Genomic DNA, 26,963 nt, shown 5'->3' with positions numbered 1-26,963 from the left:
AGAGAAGCTATGAGCTATGCCATGCAGGGCCACCCAAGATGGACAGGTCATAGTGGAGAGTTTTGACTAAACGTGATCCACCTGGAGAAGGAACTGGCAAGCCACTCCAGTATCCCTGCCAAGAAAACTCCATGGACAAAGACAACTGCAAGACTAGGTCATGACATTTGCGTGGACAGGTGGAGTCCCCCAAACCTCCAGGCGACCCCCCGAGCGGAATAAATACATGAGACAATGTGCTATGGGATTCAAATTGCCCACAACTTTATTCAAATTCAGATGTAGGGAGACCTTGGCTTCAGGCATTGGGCGTTATTCTTCCCAGTCCCCAGCCAGGGTTCTGAGAGGCTTCGGGGTCATCCACATGTATGGGGGTTGGGGCTGGCTCTGGAGAATATACGTTCAAGCAGAGAGAGCCCGCCCCCTGTTCGCTGCCGCTGGAAGGGGGAAGTGATGATGCCTATTGGCATGGTCAAGGCTTCCCCCAATACCCTGATCTTGTCGCCGCAAGGGGGGTGAGGTCTCCGCCTCACGCACCTCCCTCTAGGAAAATCGCCAAAGAATTCCGCCCAAGGCCTGACACCGCCAAAGTTGTGACGTATTGCAACGGGAAAGGCGAAACCTGCCAATGCAGGGAAATTCCTTTCAGACCCTTCAACAGCGGCCTTGACGTAGCAGCGCCTGAGAACCTGTAGAGAAAAGGTTAACCTGCAAAAGAACATGAATGAAGGGTGTGGAGAGTGGGAGAAGCTCTGGAACCAACTGGTGCTTGGAGGTAAGATTCAAATGCTATTGTCCGAGCCGGTTTGTCCCTCCCCTTACCTGGCCATCCCCTGGCAACACCTCCCCAGGCAGGATTGGATGCCAGGCTTGGGTAGGCGGAGACCCCTGGCATCCTACCTGGGAAGGCGGGGCCAGACCTGAACTTCCAGGGAGCGCCCTCCACGCAAAAAGTGCCCCACATTGATGTGTGGAGCGGTCATTACTTCTGGCTTTTAAAGAGATACACATCTTGTGAAACAATAATGAACCTTAAACCTTAAACCATTCAACACACCCAGTGGAGGATTTGCAGTGCCTTGTCAGAATCCTAGATCCACATGAAGTCGGGGCCTGAAGCTCGGGCGCCCGAAAAAGGAGCTGGCTGCTTTTCCCGAGATGAAACAGCGTTGCTTCTGGTTCCAATTAACTCTGATTTGGACATCCGCTCGAGCCTATTAAGTGTGTCAGGGAGGCTGGCAAAGGCGCCCAAGAGACGCCAGGCCATTAGCACTGAGGCTCAGCCGGGAGAAGAGGGGCACTGTGGAGGGCAGGCGACATGCCACAGTACCCAGGCGCTGTTGGCATAGACTTCAGGAATAAAAACCCAACTTCCTGCGTGCCTCCACCCCACCCAATGCCCCAGATAGCCAGCATCTTGCAGCCTCCCGGAACAGAATAATACTATTTTGCTGCTAATTGTCTCCCAATGTCTCCACCACCGAGGAGGCTCACAATTAAATCCTCTTCAGGGGGGGGGGCTTAGCTGAATGGGCTGCTGTGCCTGTTTGCTTGGCGGACTGGCTGTTCCTACCTCCCTCTCTTCTTACTCGATTGAATTATTTTCTACTGCAGATGAGAATCATTTCCCCAAAAACAAATTTGGGAATTGCAGGGGGTTGGACGGGATGGCCCTTGTGGTAATAATAATAATAATAATAATAATAATAATAATAATAATATTTATACCCCGCCCATCTGGCTGGGTTTCCCCAACCACTCTGAGTGGCTCCCAACAGAACACTAAAAACAGAATAAAACTTCAAACATTAAAAACTTCCCTAAACTGAGGTCCCTTCCAACGGTAAAGGTAAAGGTAAAGGTAAAGATAAAGATAAGGGGACCCCTGACCATTAGGTCCAGTCGTGAACAACTCTGGGGTTGCAGCGCTCATCTCGCTTTATTGGCCGAGGGAGCCGGCGTACATCTTCCGGGTCATGTGGCCAGCATGACAAAGCTGATTCTGGCGAACCAGAGCAGCGCACGTAAATGCCGTTTACCTTCCCATTTGAGCGGTACCTATTTATCTACTTGCACTTTGACGCGCCTTCGAACTGCTGGGTTGGCAGGAGCTGGGACTGAGCAACAGGAGCTCACCCTGTCGTGGGGATTTGAACCACCAACCTTCTGATCGGAAAGCCCTAGGCTCAGTGGTTTAACCCACAGCACCACCCGCGTCCCTACAATTCTACAGTTCTAATGGTCCAGGGCAAGTATAGGCAAACTCGGCCCGCCAGATGTTTTGGGACTACAACTCCCATGATCCCTAGCTAACAGGACCAGTGGTCAGGGATTATGGGAATTGTAGTCCCAAAACATCTGGAGGGCCGAGTTTGCCTATGCCTGGTCCAGGGTGTGGCCAGAAGATGCTGGGTGCCCCAGAAGCAATGCCATCTCTGTGACAAAGAATCGTAGAATTGTAAAATTGGACGGAACCCCAAGGGTTCATCTAGTTCTAGTTCAACCCCCTGCAATGCAGGGATCTCAGCTAAAATACCCATGGCAGAAGGGGAGTCCACAGCCTCTCGAGGGAGACTGTTCCACTTTGAAATAGCTCTTACTGTCAGGAAGTTCTTCCTGATGTCGGAATCTCCCTTGTAACTTGAAGCCACTGGTTCTTGTCCTGTCCTCCAGAGCAGGAAATAAAAGAAGTTTGCTGCCTCTTCCATGGGACAGCCCTTCAGATATTTGAAGATGGCTATCATATCTCCTCTCTTTTCCAGGCTCCTTCAACCGTTCATGTTGCATTAAACATGCTGCCGTCGCCACCAAACCCACCTTCCCTTCCATAATACTGATAACATAGAAAGGTAAGAAGAGGCAAGCTGCTGGATCAGGCCAAAGGGGCCCCATCAAGCATCCTCTTCAGATGATAATCAACCATCCCAGTAAGTTTCTGAGCATGATTCAAAGTGTTGATGGTGACCTTGAAAGCCCTAAATGCCTTGGTCCTGTATACCTGAAGGAGCATCTCCACCCCCATCGTTCTGCCCAGACACTGAGGTCCAGCTCAGAGGGCCTTCTGGCGGTTCCCTTGCTGTGAGAAGTGAGGTTACAGGGAACCAGGCAGAGAGCCTTCTCGGTGGTGGCACCCGCCCTGTGGAACGCCCTCCCACCAATGTCAAGGAAATAAGCGGATACAGTCATACCTCAGTTTAAGTATGCTTTGGTTTGAGTACTTTCAGTTTAATTACTCTACGGACCCGTCTGGAACGGATTAATCCACTTTCCATTACTTTCAATGAGAAAGTTCGCTTCAGGTTAAGTACGCTTCAGGTTAAGTACAGACTTCCGGAACCAATTGTGTACTTAAACCGAGCAGGGGTCAGCAAACCTTTTCCGCAGGGGGCCGGTCCACTGTCCCTCAGGCCTTGTGGGGGGGGCCGGACTATACAGTATTTTGAAAAAAAAAAATATGAATGAATTCCTATGCCCCACAAATAACCCACAGATGCATTTTAAACAAAAGGACACATTCTACTCATGTAAAAACATGCTGATTCCCGGACCGTCCGCGGGCCGGATTTAGAAGGCGATTGAAGTTGCCTCCCCCTGGTCTTAACACTGAGTTTGGGGACCCCGTACCACTATATCTGACTTTTAGAAGACACCTGAAGGCAGCCCTGTTTGGGGAAGTTTTTAATGACTGATGTTTTAATGTATTTTTAATATTTTGTTGGAAGCTGCCCAGAGTGGCTGGGGAAACCCAGCCAGATGGATGGGGTATAAATAAATAAATAAATAAATAAATAAATAAATAAATAAATAATATTATTATTACCAGATGCCCCTGGGAAAACTATAGGCAGGAAGCACCACATCAGAGTATGCGAAACTGGCACCTTCCCCTTCTCCCGAAATATTTAAAGTGTGACACTTTCTATAATAACTTCATGGTGGTGGCCAACCTTAGATGGCTTCAAAAGAGGATCGGGCAAACTCCTAGAGGAGGAGATGGCTATCAAGGGCTCTTGATTGCCTCCACAGTTGGAGGCAGTGATGTCTCCGAATAGAAATTCCTGGAAACCACAGGAGGGGAGAGGGCTGGACTAGATGGGCCATTGGCCTGATCCAGCAAGCTCTTCTTAGGTTCTTCTGTATAAAGGTAAAGGACCCCTGGACGGTTAAGTCCAGTCCAAGGCGACTCTGGGGTTGTGGCGCTCATCTCGCTTTCAGGCCGAGGGAGCCGGTGTTTGTCCGCAGACAGTTTTCTGGGTCATGTGGCCAGCAGGACTAAGCCGCTTCTGGCGCAACGGGACACTGTGACGGAAACCAGAGCACACGGAAACGCAGTGTACCCTCCCGCCACAGCAGTACCTATTTATCTACTTGCACTGGTGTGCATTCAAATTGCTAGGTTGGCAGAAGCTGGGACAGAGCAATGGGAGCTCACTCCCATCGCAGGGATTCGAACCGCTCACCTTCCGATCAGCAAGCCCAAGAGGCTCAGTGGTTTAGACCATGTGGGATGGAACACTGGGGCAGACAAGTCACAACAGTTCCTAGAGTGTCCACTAACAGGAACTCACCTGGAGGGACACCTGACTAAGTTCCTGTTCCTCCAGATATGCAGATGAGATGGATTGTTGTTGTTGTTGTTGTTTAGTCGTTTAGTCGTGTCCGACTCTTCGTGACCCCATGGACCATAGCACGCCAGGCACTCCTGTCTTGCACTGCCTCCCGCAGCTTGGTCAAACCCATGTTCGTAGCTTCGAGAACACTGTCCAACCATCTTGTCCTCTGTCGTCCCCTTCTCCTAGTGCCCTCAATCTTTCCCAACATCAGGGTCTTTTCCAAGGATTCTTCTCTTCTCATGAGGTGGCCAAAGTATTGGAGCCTCAGCTTCACGATCTGTCCTTCCAGGGAGCACTCAGGGCTGATTTCCTTAAGAATGGATAGGTTTGATCTTCTAGCAGTCCATGGGACTCTCAAGAGTCTCCTCCAGCACAAAAGCCCCTAGCCAGCAGCCATTCTCTCTCTTAGCCTTTTCTCCTCCGATGGGAACACATCTCCAGAGAATCTCCAGTTAGGATGGTTCTCCCCCTTGGCCTGCTGCCAAGAGTGAGACCAGATGGAGCCTCACTTTACTAAGTAGTCTCCAGATGTATATATATTTGTAACTTTTCTAAGCAAGCCTGCCTTTCTGAGATTATGCTGTTAACTCAGAATGAAACTGTAAGTAAACTCTCTTATTTTATAAACACTGTGTTGTGTATTTCTTTTAAGAGCGACAAAGGGGACTTTGCCAGGAAGTATAATATTGAAGTATAAAGCATAATATTATTGTACAGGTTTTAGCAAACCTGAACGCACTCGCTTTGCTGTGCACAAAAGGGGAATGTCACTCTGCTGATATTGGAAGCTTGCTAACACAAGCTTGGATAGGATCTATCTAATAATATATCCTAATCCACATCCCTAACATTACCACAGACCACAGAGCCCCCCGCGTCCCTTATGTATGCCCATGGGTGATGCAAATCACTGCACCATAGCTGTGGGCAGATGGGGTCCCCAACAACCCCACAACTCCAGGCCTGCTGGAGGCAATGAGGCAGAGAGGCATGTTGAAGTCAGTAAGCAGAATCCATGCTCGTTGAGTGGGACACAGAGCTATTATCTTTAGCAAATATCGGAAATAATGCAGTCGGCGCTGAGTGATTTGACGTTCTGGTGCCACAGAAACATGCCCTATGTTTTGTTCCGCCTCAGCTGTTCCCAATCTTCGAGGTCCTGATTTGTCTCAATCATCCCTTCCAGACAAATGAAGGGTTCGGGAGTCTCTCTCCAGGCAGAGCAGCGCCTACAAATTACTCGCTCTCCATCCGTAATGGTAACGCTCGCTCGTAATGAAGCTGTGCTTAATTTGGCCATGGAGACGGGCACTTTGTGGGAGGGGAGCAGCGAGGCCGAGCGTTGGAGGCCGGGTGGGAAGGAGGCAGCGGACATAATGCTGCCACGCTGGGGGTAGAAGGAGGTAGAGATTGCTCAGGATCGAACCATCAGGACCTTGGTCCATCTAGCTTCATATTGTCTACACGGACTGGCAGCAGCGCTCTGGGATTTCAGGCAGGGCTCTCTCCCAGCCCAACCTGCATGCGTAAGCCCCGTGGGATTGAACCTGGGACCCTCAGCAGAAATAAACATCATCTATTTGTTTATCCTATCTGTATAACAAGGTTGTATATTGTCTCCCTGCTTATTTAACTTATATGCAGAACTCATCATGTGAAAGGCTGGACTAGATGAATCCCAAGCCGGAATTAAGATTGCCGGAAGAAATATCAACTACCTCAGATATGCAGATGACACAACCTTGATGGCAGAAAGTGAGAAGGAATTAAAGAACCTTTTAATGAGGGTGAAAGGGGAGGGCGCAAAATATGGTCTGAAGCTCAAGCTCAAAAAAACCAAGATCATGGCCACTGGTCCCATCACCTCCTGGCAAATAGAAGGGGAAGAAATGGAGGCAGTGAGAGATTTTACTTTCTTGGGCTCCTTGATCACTGCAGATGGTGACAGCAGTCACGAAATTAAAGGACGCCTGCTTCTTGGGAGAAAAGCAATGACAAACCTAGACAACATCTTAAAAAGCAGAGACATCACCTTGCCTACAAAGGTCCGTATAGTTAAAGCTATGGTTTTCCCAGTAGTGATGTATGGAAGTGAGAGCTGGACCATAAAGAAGGCTGATCGCCGAAGAATTGATGCTTTTGAATTCTGGTGCTGGAGGAGACTCTTGAGAGTCCCATGGACTGCAAGAAGATCAAACCTCTCCATTCTGAAGGAAATCAGCCCTGAGTGCTCACTGGAAGGACAGATCCTGAAGCTGAGGCTCCAATACTTTGGCCACCTCATGAGAAGAGAAGACTCACTGGGAAAGACCCTGATGCTGGGAAAGATGGAAGGCACAAGGAGAAGGGGATGACAGAGGACGAGATGGTTGGACAGTGTTCTCGAAGCTACCAACATGAGTTTGACCAAACTGCGGGAGGCAGTGCAAGACAGGAGTGCCTGGCGTGCTCTGGTCCATGGGGTCATGAAGAGTCGGACACGACTAAATGACTAAACAACAACATCTGTATAACACTTTTCAGGCAAACATGCTGTAACGGATTGACACGATTTTGAAATATTTATTCCTACCTGGCTGGAAAAGAGTTAATCCACCTCCAGCCTGACTGACATAACATCCTGGTGGGGGCGGGACTGTTCCCAGTTTAAAAGGAGGGACCAGTGGTTTTGTCAGTGGAGGAGAGGGGGAGGGAGTGGGTAGGTGTGTAGAAGAAAGTTGAGAGGCACGGATAGTGGGGATCGAGATGGGGTTCAGGAAGGCTCAATGTTAAGTGTTTGACAGAGATTACCCACAACCGAAATGTATCTTATAAACACATGAAATGTTAAATAAACAACTATGTTCTAAGGTTAATAAAATTCTTCTCCTTTGTGCCAAGAAAAGGTTAATAAAATTCTTCTCTTTTGTGCATTATTTTTCCGGCCAGGTATCGGGACTCGCAGAAGTGGTAACTCATTAGAGGACAAGACTTACCGCGGGAAAAGAGGCGAAAGTTTGTGTCTTAGAGTAACACTAAGGAGGCTTCGAAAGATAACCTGGGGTGCCAACTAGTTGCCAGCGTGGAAAGGGGCAAACTTTTACAGTAGGGGGAATCAAGCCGAGAGAGAGACCCTTTACTGGAGACAGGAGGTTATTCTATTAAACAGCCTACAGTTTTTCTTTGATACCAGGCCACGTGAGCTGGAAGGAGAGTCTCTTTTCTTATAAACCCACAAGAATAAAGGGGTTTATTTGGAGGCGGCGAGAGAAGAGGGTGGGTGGCTTCACCTCGGGATTCCTGTGTCGCATTTTAGTAACAGAGAGGGGGACATTCATCGCACATGCCTACAAAGCGGTTTATGGCAACAAGTAAAACATTCCAGAAGAATTTCTTTAAAATGCAGTTATGGATACCACCTCATGCCGTCCTAGAATTGTAGAATCGGGGGGACCCCCAAGGGTCATCTAGTTGAACCCCCCTGCAATGCAAGAATCACAGATAGAAAATCCCTGGCAGATGGCCAGCCAGCCTCTGCTTTAAAACCTCCAAGGAAGGAGAGCCCATCACCTTCCAAGGGAGTCCGTTCCACTGCTGGACAGCTCCTACCCTCAGAAAGTTCTTCCAAATGCTTAGTCCGAATCTCCTTTCTTGTAACTTAAAGCCACCAATTCATGTCCTACCCTCTGGAGCAGCAGAAAACAAGCTTGTTACTGTATCATATCTCCTCTTTTCCAGGCTAAACATACCCAGCTCCTTCAACTGTTCCTCATCAGGCTTGGTTGGGAACGTGTCCAGAAGAGGGCAACCAAAATGGTCAAAGGCCTGGAAACGATGCCTTATGAGGAACGGCTTAGGGAGCTGGGTATGCTTAGCCTGGAGAAGAGAAGTTTAAGGGCTGATACGATAGCCATGTTCAAATATATGAAAGGATGTCATATGGAGGAGGGAGAAAGATTGTTTTCTGCTGCTCCAGAGAAGCGGACACGGAGCAATGGATTCAAACTACAAGAAAGAAGATTCCACCTAAACATTAGGAAGAACTTCCTGACAGTAAGAGCTGTTTGGCAGTGGAATTTGCTACCAAGGAGTGTGGTGGAGTCTCCTTCTTTGGAGGTCTTTAAGCAGAGGCTTGACAGGCATCTGTCAAGAATGCTTTGATGGTGTTTCCTGCTCGGCAGGGGGTTGGACTGGGTGGCCCTTGTGGTCTCTTCCAACTCTAAGATTCTATGGTTTTTCCAGACCCTTGATCATCTTGGTGGCCCTCCTCTGCACACCTTCCAGCTTGTCAGCATCCTTCTTCAATTGTGGCGCCCAGAACTGGACACAGGACTCCAGGTAATCTTATTGTATTAACCGCCTTGGTGAATTTTATGGATCTCACACCATGTTGCAATGTTCCAAAAGAGGCAGAGCTGTCTTTTTAAACTAATAAATGGCCTAAGCAGGAACCCGGGTCCTTTGAGGGTAGGGACAATGTTCCTCTTGCAGTTTGTGTGTCACACAGAGGCATTGACTGTTCCTGGAGCAACACCAGAGTGCAAAGCAGTGTCTCTGGGCTTTGTGATTTGTGTCAGTGAAAATAATAGCACAAATGTCCCTTTTCTGAAAGGCCTTTACTTTGATAGATGTACTTTGAGGCGTGTGCCTTAAAAACAACTGCGGTTTTGTTTCAGATGGTTTCCCCCCACGATTTTTTAAAATGTTTCATGTATCGATTGGTAATTGCCACGAGAGCCATTCTTTCCACTGTCTTGCAACTGAAGCATTGCAACGAAAGAGAAAAAGATAAATATAAGGCTAAAGGGATTCTTCAACACCTGCTAGACAGCCCGGGCCAGGCAACAGACGGAAAAGAAATGTGTTATTAAAAAGAAGGTCTCTCTAAATTACTCTAGCAAGTGAGCCATGCTGCACTCTGGGAACCAGCTTTGATCTTATTGTTTTAGATTTCTGGGGGGTGGGGTGGGGGCTAAACCCTAGAAATTAATAAATGGTGGGATTTTGATTATTTGGGATGTGAAGGGAGAAATACAGGTTGAAGGAATTCTTGGGTTAGCTGACGCAAAATGACCTGGCCAAGCTACGGCCATTAAGAAACAAGAGAGGGCCATTGAGGTGACAGGAAAAGAGAGTCTTCAGCAAGGTGTTTTGGGGAGAAGAAGGAAGAAGAGAGACTGGGATCCATCTTGGGCAGGCTGGCTGAAGGCTGGCTGGCTGGGAGAGACGCCTTGGTCTCCAGGGCTGCACAAGCCTCTCTTGGAAGGACCATGCTGTAAAATCAAGGCTCCCTCCATGCAAAGTGAAGGTGTAAATAGCGGACTAAGCCACATTTCTTACAGCTACAACAGTCTCTGTCATGTCTCAATTCTCCAAAGGACCACAGGCCCTGGGTGAGTGCCTGGTACCCCCTGGACTTTTGCCACCGCTCGGCAGAGAGAGGGGGAGGTGCCAAACTTTTGTAACATTATTCTGGGACCCACCTAACTTAGCGAATCACCCAGGGCTGCGGGCACACAGGGTTCACAACCTTCTTTATGCCCAGAAGGGAACATCAGCGTGCAAGATTGGGGGATGCCCGTAAGAACATCAGAACAACCTTGAGCAGTTGGGTTGTTTTAATCCTGCTTTTTAAAAAACAGGACCGCCTTTTAGATTTTTCAGTGCTATGCTTTGTGATGGCTTTTAATGTATATTGTTTATTTACTGCTGTAAGTCGTTTTGAATACATTTAATAAAGAATACTCATTTCTCCCTCTCTCCAAATGGCCCACGCAAATTTCACCCTTTCCACAAGGATTTTATTTAAAATGCATCTCTGGGTTATTTGTGGGGCATAGGAATGCTTTCTTTCCTTCCCCCCCAAAATAAAGTCTGGCCCATCACATAGTCTGAGGCAGTGGTTCCCAACAGGTGGTCCGGGGACCCCCAGGGGTCCGCGAGGTATGCCAGAGGGGTCTGCAAGATGCTAAAAAATATATTAAATATATTTCGTATGATAACAGATTTTTTGTTTTGGCCGCTTCCTGCATGAGCAGAGTCTAGCGCAAAACTAGAATTAGATAGAGGCAGTAGTTCTGCTGTATGCTGTTAGGTGGCGCTTTACAAACACTACTGTTTTGCAAAGAGGCAGCGCACGCATTCTACTAACGCTCACCTCCCCAAGCTGCTTTGCGTGCATCGGCTTCATTTGTGCGCTACTGCGCAGGTACCCTGTCTTCTCCATTCCTCTCCCTCCTCCCTGGCGTGCGCTGCCTCTTTGCAAAACAGTAGTGTTTGTAAACAAAGCGTTGTTTTTCGCGGAAGCTACAGTTCGCGTAGTTAAAAATGGACCGTTGGTTAAAAAGTGGTTCATCTCATTAAGAACTGAAAATTAAAACTAACTGTATACTGATGGAGTACTCTGTTGTAACTGTAAAAAACATATAAATATAAAATATAAAAAGACTCTTAATTTGGCTCTCACTTTTTAATTTTAGGATTAGGAATTAATGGGGGTCCTTGTCACAATAGCGGCTCGATGAGGGGTCCTCGAGAAAATTTTGTTGGGAACCCCTGGTCTGAGGGACGGTGGACCGGCCCACGGCTGAAAAAGGTTGCTGACCCCTGGTTAAGACCATGTTCATGTAAAAAAATTTTTTAGCCCATTCTCCTAGGAGGATGGACACAGGGAGAAGGAGGTTTACAGACGGAAGCACCGTGTCAAAGGGGACCATGTCACCCTGAAATTCCCCTGAAGGCACCAGTTCTGAACTGGGAGCTGACAGTCCGAATCCTGTCCCTGCCAAGCAACCTCGCTCTCTCTCATGGTGCAACCCCAGTGGGAATATTGCGCTGGTCCCCAGATATTGTAGCATTGGAAAAGGTTCAGGGCTCCCAAATGATCAAGGAGATGGAGAAAGTCTTTCTATGAAGAAAGCCTGCTGGGCCTGGGACAGGTTAGAAGTTTATCACACGAGAAAGTAGACAGAGAAAAGTTTTTATCCCTCTCTCATGGTCATCCAACGAAGCTGAAGGTTAGAAGATTCGTGACACATAAAAGGAACGGCTTCTTTGTGCATAGACTATGGAACTCCCTGCCACAGGAGGCAGTGATGGCCACCAACCTGGGAGCCTTTAAAAGAGGATTGGACAAATTGATGGAGGAGAAGGAGAGGGCTTTCTGTGGCTCTGCCCGGACACTGAGGTCCAGTGCCGAGGGCCTTCTGGCGGTTCCCTCGCTGTGAGAAGCCAAGTTACAGGGAACCAGGCAGAGGGCACAAGCCCTGTGGAACGCCCTCCCACCAGATGTCAAAAAGAAAAATAACTACCAGACTTTTAGAGGACATCTGAAGGCAGCCCTATTTAGGGAAGCTTTTAATCTTTAAGAAATTAGTGTATTCTAATATTTCTGTTGGAAGCTGCCCAGAGTGGCTGGGGAAACCCAGCCAGATGGGTGGGGTATAAATAATAAATTATTATTATTATTATTATTATTATTATTATTATTATTATTATTATTATTATCATCCTAGCCACACTTGCTTTGCTCTGCACCAGCCTGATCCAGCACACCCTTCTTACATTCTCATCCCACACACACCATATATATCACATGGGGATTAATAATAGTGACCTACCTTACAGGGCTGTTCTTAGGATAGCATGAAATACTCTAAATCTCCCCGAAGTGCTTTATCAATTGTCGCTGTCATCGTCTAACAACCTCCAGGGCAGCATGCTTAAATGACGGCAATTGGCACTACATCTTTCTGAGGGACGCGGCTGCATCTCTTGCCTATATTTATCTGAGCCATTGATTTATTTGGGAGCTGACAAGGACTTCCGCTCAATTTCACGCTCAATGAAGCTCATTACAGAAGAGGCGCTTTGCCTCCTCCTGAAGGAGGAGACGATAACTGAGTGGCGCGATGCCAGAGTCCCAGTTGGCACCAACGGGGACATCCTGGGGAAGATGTTAAGCAGGTGGGAGACTGGCAATTTGGGGTGATGCACACAGGAGGATGCTGTGCTCAGGAGAACCAGGTCGCCGCCTTTGCAACTGAAGCGGAAGTCCCCACTGCTTAGGGCTAGCCCTTCGCAGTCAGTGGGCAAACCTGTGCCATCTTCTAACATCAAATGGGCTTGCAAAGTGCAAGATCTGCTGCTCCAGAGGGGAAGATCTGAACCAATGGATTCAAATGAGGAGAAAGGCGATTCTAGCAAAACAATAGGATAAACTTTCTGGCGGTAAGAGCTCGTTGACAGTGCAACAGACTCCCTCGGAAGGTGGCGGACTCTCCTTCATTGAAGGTTTCTAAAAGGAGGTTGGGATGCGGGTGGCGCTGTGGTCTAAAGGTCAGCGGTTTGAATCGCTGCGACAGGGTGAGCTCCCGTTGCTCGGTCCCAGCTCCTGCCCACCACCTAGCAGTTCGAAAGCAGATCGAAGTACAAGTAGATAAATAGGTACCGCTCCAGCGGGAAGCTAAACGGCGTTTCCGTGCGCTGCTCTGGTTCGCCAGAAGCGGCTTTGTCATGCTGGCCACATGACCCGGAAGCTGCCTGCGGACAAACGGTAGCTCCCTCAGCCTATAGAGCGAGATGAGCGCGCAACCCCAGAGTTGTCCGCGACTGGACCTAATGGTCAGGGGTCCCTTTACCTTTTTAAACAGAGGTTGGACGGCCACCTGTCAGAGATTCTTGAGCTATGATTCCTGCATTGTGGGTGTGGGTGGGTGTGGACTAGATGACCACTGGGTTCCCTTCCAACTCTTCTATGATGAGCTAGGAGTGGGTTGCCAGCAGCACCAGAGGGCAATTTTGGAATTGTTTGAGTCTGGGGGAGGAGCGGTCCTTGAGGTCTTGCTGCCCTGAGCTGTTTAAGGCTTTATAGGTCAATACCAGCACTTTGAATTGGGGCTGGAGACTACAGTTGGGCCAGGATCGGTGCAATATGCTGTCTGTAGATGAGTGTGGCCTTTGCTAAGGACCTCTGAACTTCCCTGGAGTGGAGAGATGATGTCTGTGGCACCACCACTGCTTTTTGACTTATTGTGGCAAGAGGCCACAATAATACTCCCGGGCAGTGCATTTTGTGAGCCAGTAATTGAGTAGTTTCAGATTTATTTATTTTTTTACCTTGTTCTCTAAAAGATTAGCTTAAAAGATCTGAGAAGGGAAGAGATACTCTGCCTCCCTTTCCAGTATTCATTGTTGGTGCTTTCCCCATATTTACTCATGTGCTCGCAGTATTTATAGACTGCCTCTTGACAGATGTTCTCAACGCAGTTTGCAAAATGGCATTAAATTGGAGGGGGGAACTATTGCAAATTAAACATCTTTGATAAAAACCATTTCAAAAGAAGCATTGCTGGCAGCAGAATACACTCCCCAGGTCTCAGTGGAGCAGAAACATCTTTGTGCACCTCTGGGAGAAAAAGAGCGAAGACATTCTTCCCCAACCTGGTGCCCTCCAGCTGTTTTGGACTACAACTCCCATCAACCCTGGCCAACACAGCCCTTTTGGACTACAGCTCCCATCCGACCCAGGAAACACAGCTGTGTGATGTTTTGCCTTTGGGTGGCAGGATTAAGAAGCACTGTAGCTCAGTGGTAGAGGATCTCCCTTGCAAGCAGAAGGCCCTGGGTTCAATTCCTGCTGGCATCTCCTGCAACGGCTGGGAGGAGAGACTCCTTGCCTGAAACCCTGGAGATCTGCTGCCAATCTGTGTAGACAATACTGAGCTGCATGGAGCAGGAAAAACTTTCTGACAGTAAGAATTGTTTGACTGTGGAGCGGTCTCTCTCGGTTAAGTTGGGATCTGTGTGGCTTCTTGGTGTTCTAGAACAGCAAACTTGTTCAGCAGGTGGACAGTCTACTGCCCCTCAGACCTTCTGGGGGGCGGGGCGGGGCGGAGCGGAGTATTTTTTTGGGGGGGGGGAGATGAACAAATTCCTATGCCCCACAAATAGCCCAGAGATGCATTTTAAATAAAAGGACACATTCTACTCAGGTAAAACCATCAGGCAGGCCCCACAAATAACCCAGAGATGCATTTTAAATAAAATGACACATTCTACTCATGTAAAACCATCAGGCAGGCCCCACAAATAACCCAGAGATGCATTTTAAATAAAAGGACACATTCTACTCATGTAAAAACACCAGGCAGGCCCCACAAATAACCCAGAGATGCATTTTAAATAAAAGGACACATTCTACTCAGGTAAAAACACGCTGATTCCCAGACCGTCCACAGGCCGGATTTAGAAGGCAATTCGGCCGGATCCGGCCCCCGGGCCTTAGTTTGCCCACCCATGTTCTAGATTAGGGTAACCATGGTGGAAACTGAGCCTTAGGAGGCTCATGAGAGAGAGTTGAAGGAGTCAGGTATGTTTCAACTGGAGAAGAAAAGGCTGAGAGGTGATAGCCATCTCCAAATATCTCAAAGGCTGTCCCATGGAAGGTGGAGCCAGCTTGTTTCTTGCTTCTCAAGAATAGAGGACTTGAAGCAATGGCTTCAAGTTACAAGAAGGGAGGTCCCAACTAAACAGGGAGAACTTTCTGACAGTGAGAGCTGTTTGACAGTGGAACGGTCTCCCTCAGGAGGCGGTGGGCTCTCCTTCCTTGGAGGTTTTTAAGCAGAGGTTGGATGATGGCCATCTGCCATGGATGCTTTAGCTGAGATTCCTGCAATGCAGGGGGTTGGATGACGCTTGGTGTCTGTTTCAACTGTGCAGTTCTATGACACTAGGAAATAAGAAAATATGCTAGCACCGACCAGGTTGGTAGGATTTTGAGAAGGATAATATACAGGTATGCACTGACATAGCTGCCAAGTCTCCCGCATTCCCCGGGAAATCCCCGTTTTTCCAGCTGTTCCTAGCTGAAAAAACGGATTTTTTTTTGTTTTTCCCCGGTTTATTCTGGCGCGACAGCCATTTTGGAACTGGGCGGAGCATGCTCAGAAGTGACTTTTCATGCTGCTCTGCCCAGTTCCAAAATGGCTGTAGTGCGACTTCCGCCCTGCTACTTCCGCCCGGTCCCTTATTTCTCCGACAGCAAGTTGGCAGGTATGCACTGGACACAATTGCTGACAAGGGTAGACATTTGCTGACATTTGCTGACATTTATTTATTCCATTTACATCTCACCTTCCCTCCGAGGAGCTCAAGGAGCAGGCATAGTTCTCCTCCTCCTCCTCCTCCTCCTCTCCATTTTATCATGTGACTGGCCCAAGGTCACCCAGTGAGATCACCATGGCCGAGTGGGGAATTTGATATGCTGTGGAGCGGGTGGGGGGGGGGAAGGAGTGGGAAATCCCCCCTTTGGAGGTCACGAAAATCTTGGCACTGGAGATTCCTGGATTGCATGGGGTTGGACTCGATGACCCTCGGGGTCCCTTCCAACTCTGCAATTCTATGGTTCTTTGATTTGAAACCATTCCCAGTTCCTTCCCTTCTCCATCGCTGCTTTCTTCTACCTTCTCCCCTCCCAGACGCCTTTCAGAGTCTGTCTGATGACGGGTTCTGCAATCTGTGCAATGCACACCGAAGGGGAACATGGTGGGCGGACACTTCGGTTGACCAGCTTCAAAGAAGCGGTCATTGTTTCGCCGCCTCGATGAAATGAGAGGGCTTGGGAGAGGCTCCGGGAAGCTGTTAATCTCTCCTTCTGCTCGGAGGCAGGGTTAATTAAAGCTAAACTCTGCCTGTCCAGTTGAGGAATGGAAGCCCCATTTATAATCTGCTGTTCTACCGTGTGACACGTGAGGAAGGAAAATGCCACAGCAGACCAGACCAGTCATTTCCCACCCAAATGATTCCACAGGCGGAAAATGTCGTTATACAAATCTGTAGATTACACCATGCTACGGCGCGACCGCATTTGGCATATTGTGTCCTGTTCTGACCTCCACCTCTCAGAAAGGACACTGTCATAGCCAGGGCCGTATTTAGGTCTGATGAGGCCCTAAGCTACTAAAGGTAATCATAGAATCATAGAGTTGGAAGAGACCACAAGGGCCATCCAGTCCAACCCCCTGCCAAGCAGGAAACACCATCAAAGCATTCTTGACATATGGCTGTCAAGCCTCTGCTTAAAGACCGCCAAAGAAGGAGACTCCACCACACTCCTTGGTAGCAAATTCCACTGCCGAACAGCTCTTACTGTCAGGAAGTTCCTCCTAATGTTTAGGTGGAATCTTCTTTCTTGTAGTTTGAATCCATTACTCCGTGTCCGCTTCTCTGGAGCAGCAGAAAACAACCTTTTACCCTCCTCTATATGACATCCTTTTATATATTTGAACATGGCTATCATATCACCCCTTAACCTTCTCTTCTCCAGGCTAAACATACCCAGCTCCCTAAGCCGTTCCTCATAAGGCATCGTTTCCAGGCCTTTGACCATTTTGGTTGCCCTCTTCTGGACACGTTCCAGCTTGTCAGTATCCTTCTTGAACTGTTGTGCCCAGAACTGGACACAGTACTCCAGGTGAGGTCTGACCAATGGGGCCCTTTGTCCAGCTGTCCTTTGTTAACAACAAATTCTTGCTGTTTTTTGTGTTGAATATATGCTATATGGCAAATTATGGACCTAATAGGTATCTAAAGCCATTTCCCACTGTTGCTGTATGTAGGTTTTATTTTATTTGTTTTTTTATCTTATATTTTGGAAATGTACATCCAGTTTTGTTTTCCTTTAAAAAAATTTGGGGGCCCTAGAGAGTGGGGCCCTAAGCTATAGCTTGTTTAGCTTATACGTAAATCCGGCACTGATCATAGCACTGGGGGGGGCGGGGGGGGAGCTCACAAAAGCGCAACCAAAATTATCAAGGGGAAACACCCCCGACAAGGAAAAGCCACAGGATTTCAGATTAGAGAAACTGCAACGTCCCACAGATGGACACGTGACTCTTTGCCTCCACGTCCTCAAACACAATGTGTTCCACTGAGGTGGCAATCAAGTGATGAGTGTCCGGTCTGCTGTGGCTCATTATCACTTAAAACATCACCACTGGATGCTGTGGTTGTCACATGATGAGTTGAAGCAGCCATCATGTGCTAAGCGCAAGCCAGCCCTCTGTTGGATCTAGGAGTCTTGGTAGACCTCAAACTTGACATGAGTCAACAGTGTGATGCAGCAGCTAAAAAAGCCAATGCAATTCTGGGCTGCATCAAATAGGAGTATAGCATCTAGACCAAGGGAAGTAATAGTACCACTGTATTCCGCTCTGGTCAGACCTCACCTAGAGTACTGTGTCCAGTTCTGGGCACCACAGTTCAAGAAGGATACTGACAAGCTGGAACGTGTCCAGAGGAGGGCAACCAACATGGCCAAAGGCCTGGAAACGATGCCTTATGAGGAACGGCTTAGGGAGCTGGGTATGTTTAGCCTGGAGAAGAGAAGGTTAAGGGGTGATATGATAGCCATGTTCAAATATATAAAAGGATGTCATATAGAGGAGGGAGAAAGATTGTTTTCTGCTGCTCCAGAGAAGCGGACACGGAGCAATGGATTCAAACTTCAAGAAAGAAGATTCCACCTAAACATTAGGAAGAACTTCCTGACAGTAAGAGCTGTTCGACAGTGGAATTTGCTACCAAGGAGTGTGGTGGAGTCTCCTTCTTTGCAGGTCTTTAAGCAGAGGCTTGACAGCCATCTGTAAGGAATGCTTTGATGGTGTTTCCTGCTTGGCAGGGGGTTAGACTGGATGGCCCTTGTGGTTTCTTCCAACTCTATGATTTTATGTTGCTGTTCCACATGCGGTCATCCACTAGGCAGTACCAGGCAGGTTTTCCTGTTGGCATCAAGGCTGTATGGAGTGAAAGGTTATTGAGCCATTGTGTGGAGCAACAGTTGTTCCACAGGTAAGCCAGCTAACCTGCCTGCTTTTTTTTTTTTTTTGGACAGGTGATCAATAGCTGTGCTAAGAGCTTCTTGCAACGCTTTCTGGCAAACAGACGCTCCGTGCATAATGCCTGCTGAGCACAGATGCTAACTTAAAGGATGGAAAAGAGACCACTGACTCATGCCATTGCTGTGTACCTGGTGGCTAAGGGATGTGGGTGGCGCTGTGGTCTAAACCACCAAGCCTTTTGGGCTTGCCGATTGGAAGGTCGGCGGTTCGAATCCCCATGATGGAGTGAGCTCCCGCTGCTCTGTCCCAGCTCCTGCCAACCTCGCAGTTCAAAAGCACGCCAGTGCAAGTAGATAAATAGGTATCGCTGCGGCGGAAAGGTAAACGGCATTTCCGTGCGCTCTGGTTTCCGTCACGGTGTCCGGTTGTGCCAGAAGCAGTTTAGTCCTGCTGGCCACATGACCTGGAAACCTGTATGCAGACAAATGCCGGCTTCCTCAGCCTGAAAGCAAGATGAGCACCGCAACCCCATAGTCGCCTTTGCCTGGGCTTTAACCGTCGAGGTCCTTTTACCTGGTGGCTCCAGCCTCAGGCTGGATAGGGGCGAGGGAGGCAGAACTACAAGACTAGCAACAACCCAATGCTTCTCTCATCAAACTCCAGCCCAAGGCCTCTTCATCATTTGGGTTGAGAGCTTAAATTAACCGATGAGTGCAATTAACTGATTAAGCTCAGATGCAGGAAGGGTTTGATGTGCTAGGAATGATTGCCTGTTGATCAAAGATGTTTGGCGTATTCTTGAATTGTTTCCAAACAGAGCTGGCCCACCCATGAAGCAAGCGGAAGTCATTGTCTCAGGGCAGTAGATCCAGTGCACTCTTTGCTGCCACTGCCGACTCATCCCCTCCCAATCCCCTCCACCTCCTCCAGCAGCTGCTATGGACTGGCAGTGTTGGGAGGCACCGGCCGGGGAACCCCCAAGGGAAGAAGGCTCAGAGCCAGGGGATTGGTGGTGAGGCGACGATGAGTGGTCGGAGGGAGAAGAGGGGGCAAACTGGGAGAAGGAGTCGGAAGCTGAAGGAGGAACAGGGTTAGGTGAGCAGGAGGAGGCTGGGCCAGAGAGCAGTTCAGACTCAGCGGCAGGAGCAGAGGGACCAGGAGACAGAGACGAGGCCGACTGCTTAAGAGTCTCCCCTGCCTGCTGCAAAGAGGGGGGAAGCTTGTTTTCTCCTGCTCTGGAAGGTAGGACTTGAACCAACAGCTTCCAGTTACAAGAAAGGGGATTCCCACTAAATATCGGGAAGAACTTTATGGCAGTAAGAGCTGTTTGACAGTGGAACGGTCTCCCTTGGGAGGTTGTCGACTCTCCTTCCTTGGAGTCTTTTAAGCAGAGGTTGGATGGCCATCTGCCGTGGATGCTTTAGCTGAGATATCTGCATTGCTGAGGGTTGGACTAGAGGACCCTCAGGGTCCCTTCCAACTCTACGATTCTATGACCAGACCCCCTCCCCCCTTGGATTCCCAGGACACCTAGAGGGATGAAGAGGGCAGAGCAAAGAGAGACTTGACGAAGGAGCCTTCAGGAGGCAGCAGTCGTTTTAGAAAAGCACCAAAATAAGTCCTTCAAGGCCACCCATGGCCTGATCTGACTGCCAGCAGGTCTCCAGGGTCTCTTAGGCAGAGAAGCAGGACAGGGCACTTTCCCTTCAACTGCTATCCAACGACCCCTTCTTAACTGGAGGTGTTTCAGGGATCATACCTAAGATATACTGTAGTGATGGCGAACCTATGACACGCGTGTCAGACGTGACACGCAGAGCCCTCACTGCTGGCATGCTCCCCATCGGCCCATTCACGCTATCCCCCTCCATTTGTTCTCCCACTCCTCCTCACGCTACAGCTTGTCTCTGCTGTTAAAACCCGGATCCCTTTTTGTTGTTGTTGTTGCTGGTAGCCAGAGCTTGGTTTTTTAACCCTTTCTGTGCTGTTTTTTCTGGCGCTTTGGCAGACGATGATAACAGCGTTCGTTTTTTAACCTGTTCTGTGCTGGGTTTTTGGCGCTTTGGTAGACTTATGTTGGTGCTGCGTGTTAGTTCCAGTGAAGGTATTATTCATCATTTATTTCTGTTCTCTTTCCCCCCCAAAAAGCACAGCAGCTGTGGGGCATCCCCCCCCAAAAAAACAAAGCAACTTTTGCACCCCCAACAAAACCTCCAAAACCAAAATTATGTTGTTTTTTTCTCGAAGTGACACACCACCCAAGTTATGCTCGGTATTTTTGAGAATTTTGACACACCAAGCTCAAAAGGTTGCCCATCACTGATCTACTGTGTGTAAAAAATGTATGGGCTCAACTTCTTCCCTTTCCCCCTCCTGCTTCAGTGTACAAGTGGTCTATACCAGACTGGCTCTCTCTCAGGGAACTCCACAACCACCAGCTGCAGACAGGAAGGCAAGGTGATCTCCCTACGGATGGATGAAAACCACAACGCACCGTTTCCCACAGAGGAGGCGCCTTTGTTTTGTTTTTTGCAAAAGACACAGCTCTCCTCTTGAAGACAAACTTTTCCACAGCTTCCTCCAAAAGGGTGCTACAGTGTGTACAAGTTTTGCAAACGGCGTTAATTAAATGTATTTAATTGGGCCAGGGCAGGCTGAAAGATCTGCAATAATTAGCTGGCAGGGACCCAATAACACATTCGTTATCATTAATTATTTTGGCACCCAGTTGCCAGGAAGTGAGTCAGAGCATGAAAGCGATGTCTGCTGACTGGAGGGGGAAGGGGGGGATTTGAGGGAGGTTGCCCAATGATTGGTGCGTTGAAAAACTTCCTACTTTGCATTTGTCTGGCGCTTGCAAGTGTTCTGGGGACTTTGCACTGGCGTTGTCTAGCTGCTGAGCTTACAACAACCCTGTAAGCTCTGCAGGACCCCTGAAGGACCTAAAGAGAGCCTGCAGGACAACAACAACAACAACAACAACAACAACAACAACAACAACATATTATTATTATTATTATTATTATTATTATTATTATTATTATTATTATTATTTGTACCCTGCCCATCCGGGTGGGTCTCCCCAGCCACTCTGGGCGGCTTCCAACAAAGATTAAAATACATTAAAATGTCACACATTAAAAACTTCCCTAAACAGGGCTGCCTTCAGATGTCTTCTAAATGTCAGGTAGTTGTTTATCTCTTTGACATCTGCTGGGAGGGCGTTCCACAGGGCGGGCGCCACTACCAAGAAGGCCCTCTGCCTGGTTCCCTGTAACCTCACTTCTCACCATGAAGGAACCGCCAGAAGGCCCTCAGCCAGCGCTGGACCTCAGTGTCCGGGCAGAACAATGAGGGTGGAGACCCTCCTTCAGGTACACTGGACTGAGGGCTTTAAAGGTCAACACCAACACTTTGAATTGTGCTCGGAAACGTACTGGGAGCCAATGTAGCTCTTTCAGGACCAGTGTTATGTGGTCTCGACGGCCACTCCCAGTCACCAGTCTAGCTGCCGCATTCTGAATTAGTTGTAGTTTCCGGTTCACCTTCAAAGGTAGCCCCACGTAGAGCGCATTGCAGTAGTCCAAGCGGGAGATAACTAGAGCATGCACCACTCTGGCTAGACAGTCTGCAGGCAGGTAGGGTCTCAGCCTGCGTCCCAGATGGACCTGGTAGACAGCTGCCCTGGATACAGGACTGACCTGCGCCTCCATGGACAGCTGTGAGTCCAAAATGGTCAGGGCCCCCTTGAAAGTGGGGCTGGCCTCAGGGCCCAGGGCATACCTCTGTGCTGGGTAGTCAACCTGAGCATCCCTTCCACAAGAACAGCCCCTGCAATTATCTTTTTCAGTAACAAGCCAAGGGGGTTTCACTCCCACCCCATTGCAGCAAACGAGTCTCTCTCAAAGCTGCGAAGCGTGGATTTCTGTTTTACAAAGAATAGTCATTCTGATCTTGGCTTTTTGAAAAGAATTTAATTAACATGCGCACTCACACAATGCTCCCTTGCTAACAGGCGCTCGGCAATAATTGCACTGCGTGAAAACAGCTCAGGGGAGAACGAAAACGTTCTCGTTTATTTCTCTCCCTCTCTATGCGTGTGTGAGAATCGGGGACAGAGAGAACATTTATTATTATTATTATTGTTATTGTTATTGTTATTATTACAATAAAAAAATTCCTTCAGTAGCACCTTAAAGACCAACTAAGTTTTTATTTTGGTATGAGCTTTCGTGTGCATGCACACTTCTTCAGATACAGTGAAATGGAAGTTTCCAGGCACTTATGTAGAGAAGGGGTGGGGAGGGGTGGGGATGGGGAGGGGGGATCACCCAGAAGGGTGGTGGAAATGGGTGATTGACTGACTGATAGCTGTTGATGACCGCAAACGACTGCAAATGGTTTTGCATGAAAAAGCAAGGGTTGAGATGGCTGAAGATCGCTTATCATGTATAATGAGATAAGAACCCGATATCTCTGTTCAAACCAGGTCCCTCCATGGTTTTGAGCTTGGTGATAAGTTGCAATTCAGCAACTTCTCTTTCCAGTCTATTTCTGAAATTCTTTTGTAGTAAGACAGCTACTTTGAGATCTTGTATAGAATGTCCTGGGAGATTGAAGTGTTCTCCTACTGGTTTTTCTGTCTTCTGGTTCCTGATGTCAGATTTATGTCCATTTATCCTTTGGCGTAGGGTTTGGCCTGTTTGTCCAATATAGAGAGCTGAAGGGCACTGTTGGCATTTGATGGCATACACAATGTTAGAGGATGAGCAATTAAATAGTCCTGAGATGGTATGTTGGATGTTGTTGGGGCCAGTAATGGTGTTGTCTGGGTGTATGTGGCAGCAAAGTTGGCATCTGGGTTTATTGCAGGCTCTGGTACCAGTGTCCATGTTAAGTCTGGTGGTTGTATTATTGTGGGTGAGGAGTTGTTTAAGATTGGGTGGCTGTCTGTAGGCAATGAAAGGTCTTCCTCCCAGAGCTTGAGAAAGGGAGCGGTCATTGTCCAGGAGAGGCTGTAGATCTCTGATGATGCGTTGTACTGTTTTAGCTTGGGAGCTGTATGTGATGACTAGTGGTGTTCTGTTATTTTCTTTTTTGGGTCTGTCTTGCAGCAGGTTCTCTCTAGGTATCTGTCTGGCTCTGTTGATCTGTTGTTTAACTTCATCAGGTGGATATTTTAGTTCTAAAAAGGTTTGCTGTAGATCTCTTAGGTGAGATTCTCTGTCTGTAGAGTTGGAACAGATGCGGTTGTAACGTAAGGCCTGGCTGTATACGATGGATTGTTTGGTATGTTTGGGATGGTAGCTAGAAGCATGTAGATATGTTTGTCGGTCAGTTGGTTTTCTGTATAAGGTGGTGTCTATACGTCCATCCTGTATTTTTATAGTAGTGTCCAAAAAATGTATTTCTTGCATAGATTGGTTCATTGTTAGGTTGATGGTGGGGTGAAAGTCATTGAATGTCTGGTGGAAGGTTTCCAGGGTCTGTTGTCCATGTGTCCAGATAATAAAAATATCGTCAATGTATCGCAGGTACAGGAGAGGTTTGAGTGGGTAGGAGTTAAGGAAACGTTGTTCTAAATCTGCCATGAAGATGTTGGCATACTGTGGGGCCATGCGGGTGCCCATGGCTGTGCCGCTGATCTGGAGGAACAGGTCATCACCAAATTTGAAGTGGTTGTGGGTAAGGACAAAGTGGCAGAGTTTGGTAGCAAAGTCCGCTGTGGTTTTATCTGAAATGGTGTTCCTTATGGCTTGTAAACCATCATTGTGTGGGATGTTGGTATATAGAGATTCCACATCCATAGTGGCTAGTATAGTATTGTTAGGAAGATTGTTCAAATATTGTATTTTCCTCAGAAAATCTGTGGTGTCACGTACGTAGCTGGGAGCACTGATAGCATATGGTTTCAGAACAGAGTCCATATAGCCGGAAACACCCACTGTAATGGTGCCAATACCTGAGATGATGGGGCGTCCTGGGTTTCCTGGTTTGTGTATTTTGGGTAGAAGATAGAAAGTTCCTGGCCGAGGTTCCTACTTATTACCTACCCATCACTCCAAGGTCCCAGGGCAGGTTAAAACAATGGAAACACATTCAGCTGTGATATTACACAATATTTTGAAAACAGTCTAAACCTCGACTCCTGCTGATTTTATTTGAAATACCGGTAAATATTTCTGAACAAACTTTAGCTCCTTGGCTCCCGTTTGGTCACCATCTTCTTGCCTGCTGGGGAAAAGCAAGGACCACTTTCAAAATCATTTGTATTCTCTGAGAAGCAAGCTCTGTCTTCTCTCAGACGCTTTTTCTGCACTCGAAGCATTAATGCGGTATCCCCACTTTGTTATTTTGTGTTTTGTTTTTTTATGGCAATGTGTGTGTGTGTGTTCCTCCTGAAGCTCTTTCTTCCCTGATCCTCAAATATTTTAGTTTTTCCACTTATTTGCAATGGTTATATACTCAACGACCCCACCCACCACAGAAGCACCAAATGTCTATGTTGAAACAGCTTAATTTAACAAGAATAAGGTGGGTGCTAAAAAATACACACCCTGGGCGTCAAAAGTGAGGGTGAGTAGGTGAATCTTCAGCCTTTCTCTGTACCTCCTTAGGGAGGCTGTTCCACAGCTCAGGGGCCACCATGAAGTAGGCCAGGGGTAGGCAACCTAAGGCCCGGGGGCCGGATGCGGCCCAATCGCCTTCTCAACCTGGCCCACGGACGGTCCGGGAATCAGCGTGTTATTACATGAGTAGAATGTGTGCTTCTATTTAAAATGTATCTCTGGGTTATTTGTGGGGCATAGGAATTCGTTCATTCCCCCCCCCTCAAAATATAGTCCGGCCCACCACATGGTCTGAGCATAGTGCCAAGTCTCCCGTATTCCCCGGGAAATCCCCATTTTCCCAGCTGTTCCTAGCTGAAAAAATGAATTTTTTTGTTTTTCCCCGGTTTATTCTGGCGCGGCGGCCATTTTGGAACTGGGCGGAGCATGCTCAGAAGCGACTTTTGATGCTGCTCTGCCCAGTTCCAAAATGGCTGCAGTGCGACTTCTGGCGCAGCGGCCATTTTGGAACTGGGCAAAGCAGCATCAAAAGTCACTTCTGAGCATGCTCCGCCCAGTTCCAAAATGGTGGCAGCGCTACTTCCGGTCTGCTACTTCCGGCTCGGTCCCTTATTTCTCCGACAGCAACTTGGCAGGTGTGGGTCTGAGGGATGGTGGACCGGCCCATGGCTGAAAAAGGTTGCTGACCCCTGGAGAGGACTCTCTTCTGGGCTGCCACTGCCTGAGCTCATGAGGGTGGTGGAGCAATGAAAGGACACCCCCCACCAAACTCAGCACCCAGGAGGGTCTGACTCAGGACTATTTAATTGCTCATCTTCTAACATTGCGTATGCTATCAAATACCAACAGTGCCCTTCAGCTCTCTACATCGGACAAACAGGCCAAACCCTACGCCAAAGGATAAATGGACATCAACCTGACATCAGGAATCACAAGACAGAGAAACCAGTAGGAGAACACTTCAATCTCCCAGGACATTCTATACAAGGTCTCAAAGTAGCTGTCTTATTACAAAAGAATTTCAGAAATAGACTGGAAAGAGAAGTTGCTGAACTGCAATTTATCACCAAACTTAAAACCATGGAGAAACCTGGTCTAAATAAAGACATTGGATTTTTAATCTCGTTATACATGGTAAAGCTATCTTTAATCATCTCACCCCTTGCTTTTCCTGTGGGGCCAATCGTAAACGGCCGTAAATTCTTCCTGTAAGACCAAATGCAGCCATAAACAGTCCGGCCCCTCCCCACCCTCTCACTATATATATAAGGGTCTGGTGACTTCTGTTTCAGTGTATCTGAAGAAGTGTGCAGGCACACGAAAGCTCATGCCAATGACAAACTTAGTTGGTCTCTAAGGTGCTACTGGAAGGAATTTTTTTTATTTTGTGGGGAAAGAGACAGTCCTTCGTGTTTTTTTTTATTGGGGGGGGGGGTTTGAGTCATTTAGGGCTTTAAGCACTCTATGTGATCAGCAAGCGATAAGGCAAGCTCTTGCTTCACTTGCGAAGACAGGCGAACTAATGCCAGTGTCCTGGAAGAAGCAAAGATCACCCGTGTCAAAGCGATGATTCTTCAACATCAACTTCGTTGGACTGGTCATGTTGTGTGAGTGCCCGATGATCGTCTTCCAAAGCAACTGCTCGATTCCGAACTTAAAAATGGAAAGCGTAATGCTGGTGGTCAACAAAAGAGGTTCAAAGACTGTCTCAAGGCAAATCTTTTAAAATGTAGTATTAAACACTGACAACTGGGGAACACTGGTCCAGTTGGAGAACAGCCTTGACCAAAGGTGTCATGGGCTTTGAAGACACTCGAACTCAGGACACAAAGGAGAAATGTGCTAAGAGGAAGGCACACTTGGCAAATCCACATTGTGATCGACTCCCACCCAGAAACCTGTCCCCACTGTGGAAGGATGTGTGGATCCAGAACTGGCCTCCACAGTCACTTTTGGACTCATTG

General features: G+C 48.0%; 1 protein-coding gene across 2 annotated transcripts in view; it reads right to left on the bottom strand.

The window, feature by feature from the left end:
* Nucleotides 1-26,963, bottom strand: part of PDE2A (phosphodiesterase 2A) — a 360,136-nt gene that overhangs the window by 96,438 nt on the left and 236,735 nt on the right. The gene's annotated exons all lie outside the window — the stretch shown is intronic.

The sequence above is a fragment of the Zootoca vivipara genome, chromosome 4, assembly GCF_963506605.1.
Source record: "Zootoca vivipara chromosome 4, rZooViv1.1, whole genome shotgun sequence".
NCBI classification, from domain to species: domain Eukaryota; kingdom Metazoa; phylum Chordata; class Lepidosauria; order Squamata; family Lacertidae; genus Zootoca; species Zootoca vivipara.
Note: the sequence above shows the minus strand (reverse complement) of the source record. Positions and strands in the feature narration are given on the sequence as shown.